This window comes from Papaver somniferum, chromosome 10, assembly GCF_003573695.1.
Source record: "Papaver somniferum cultivar HN1 chromosome 10, ASM357369v1, whole genome shotgun sequence".
NCBI classification, from domain to species: Eukaryota; Viridiplantae; Streptophyta; class Magnoliopsida; order Ranunculales; family Papaveraceae; genus Papaver; species Papaver somniferum.
The window spans coordinates 12,696,017-12,698,353 of record NC_039367.1 but is presented as its reverse complement, the minus strand read 5'-3'; the positions used below and the strand labels follow the sequence as shown (position 1 = coordinate 12,698,353).

Below are 2,337 nucleotides of genomic sequence, written 5' to 3'. Positions count from 1 at the left end.
AATAAGGAAAGCTACGTGGAATTGGAGAAAACAGGCGACATGCATTTTTCTCGGGTTATCAGTGGATTAATTACGGAAGATACGTGAAGATTTGTTGCTGCATGAGTGTGACCTAGTCGTATATGGTTTCAATATATGCTGAGGATTCCGTCTGGTACGGGAGGTAAGTTTGTCGAAACACTCGCGAATCCCCTGTCAGCGAGTTACTGTATTCCTTCGTTTGCATATATGTTGAGGATTTGAAAACGACTGCTTTAATTTCCTAGTAAAGGAAAAGGACTGGCCATACAAGATAAGGGTTCGGATTTCATCACCGTTACCTTCTTGCCCGCCTTAGGAAAACGAAACCAAACGCGAACCTAAACCTAAAATTTGACTAGAACGAGACCTATAGGGTAACGAGCTTAATAGGAAAGTCATTCGAAAAATATTGGTTACTCTTTTAAGCATGCTTCAAAGTTCATGATGGTTTCTGTGAGTTGAATACGCCGCCTTGTAACGCCGGTGAGGCCTTGGGTATCAAAGCTCCACTGAGCTTCCCTCGTCTCGATTCAACTTACTTAAACTCGGATTGATTCCAGAGGGGTTTACTTAAATTGTAACGAATTCCCTTTTGAAGGATTAGAAGATGGTCTAGAAAAAATCTAAGTGGAGCCATCATGCTTTTTATTTGCTAGAAATCAGTAGGTTTGATGTGGTGGAGTCAGCCTTGTTTGTGTTTGCATAGAACTTCCCTTCCTTTTAGGATTTCTTTATTTTTCTTTTGTTTTTCTAGTGTATGCCCAAGGTTATTAAAGATCGGGCTTGGAAAAGGAACACTCTAGGTCGTTTGATTAGTGATAAACCTAGTAGTTCTTCTTGTGAAGTCGGGGAGCTGGAAGACTCTTCTTTTGAGAGCCCTGTCTTTGGAAATTTCAGCTTTGAAAACTTGACAATTATTGAAGAAAGTACTCCTAGTCCTTTGGTAGTGCCAGAAATGGAAACTTTGAAAGCTTTATTAAACCCAACAAGGACCTCTCGTCCGTCTTGTATCAAGTTAGCTGAAACCGAGGCATATTATGAACTCAAACCTGGGACTTTACAAATGCTCCCAATATTTTTAGGAAAAGAGAATGAGAAACCCTATTTTCATGTTAGGGAATTTGAGGAAGTTTTTAGTACTCTGAAAATTAAAAACCTTAGTGATGATGCATTGAAACTTAGGTTATTCCCATTTTCCTTAAAAGATAAAGCCAAACATTGGCTGTATAGTTTGGCTTCTGAGTCAATTGAAACCTATGACCAACTTACATCTGCCTTTATACAGAAGTTTTTCCCAAGGCACAAAACATCGTCTATTAGGACACAAATCTGTAATTTTGCTCAATAAGAGGGAGAATCTTTATATAGGAATTTAGAAAGGTTCAATGAATTAATATCTCAATGTCCTCATCATGGTTTAGAGATGGTTAGGTTATTTCAGATCCTATACGAGGGTTTAGATTATTCAACAACAACCATGGTTGAGTCTTTATGCACAGGTGGGTTTGAAAATAAAACTGTTGATGAGGCGATGACATTTTTGAATGAAATCTCCGATAAGACCCAACAATGGGAAAATAGTAGGGAACCCCAGAAAACAATTCTTCTAAGTAGAGGAAAGGTCAATAGGGTAGAAGGATCTTATGAGTCAGATGCTAAAATAGCAGCCATAGCCAAAAGGTTAGAAGCATTAGAATTAGGTCATTCTAGTGGTAATAGTGGTAGAATAGAGCCTTTTTGGGAAGGCCATACTATTGAGGAGCAAGCCAATGCTCTTTATAACAACACTATATTCGATAACCGTCAGAATTTTGACCCATATTCAGAAACCTATAACCCTGGCTGGAGAAACCATCCCAACCTTTCTTGGTCTAAGGGACAGAATCAAGGTCAGTCTAGTAACTCTCAGGTTCCCCCACGTTTTAGCTATACTAAGAATCCTTCAGCTCCGGCACAGTTTCAGATCCCTTCAGATAAGAAAATCATGAGTTTAGAAGAGTCTCTTGCCTTGTTAACTCGGAACACTTTAGAATTTCAGCAATCGGTTTCACAAGGATTAGATGAAAATAAAAAGATGGTACAAGCTAACTCTCGGGCTATTTCCGAGTTGAAAAACCAGGTTAGTCAGATAAATGAGACATTGAGACAAAAAGGAAAGTTTCCTAGTTGACCACAACCCAACCCTAGGGGAGTCCATCAAATATCTTTAGCTGGTGAGAAATCATCAAACCATGTGAACTCGATAACAACCCTTAGGAATGGTAAAACGGTAGAGAATAAGGTAGCCATGCCTAGTGAACATACTGTAGTTCCACC

The 2,337-nt window shown here is 39.1% G+C and overlaps 1 pseudogene; it reads right to left on the bottom strand.

The window, feature by feature from the left end:
- Positions 1-1,340: 1,340 nt before the first annotated feature.
- LOC113319934 lies at positions 1,341-1,440 on the bottom strand (annotated as a pseudogene).
- Positions 1,441-2,337: the final 897 nt, after the last annotated feature.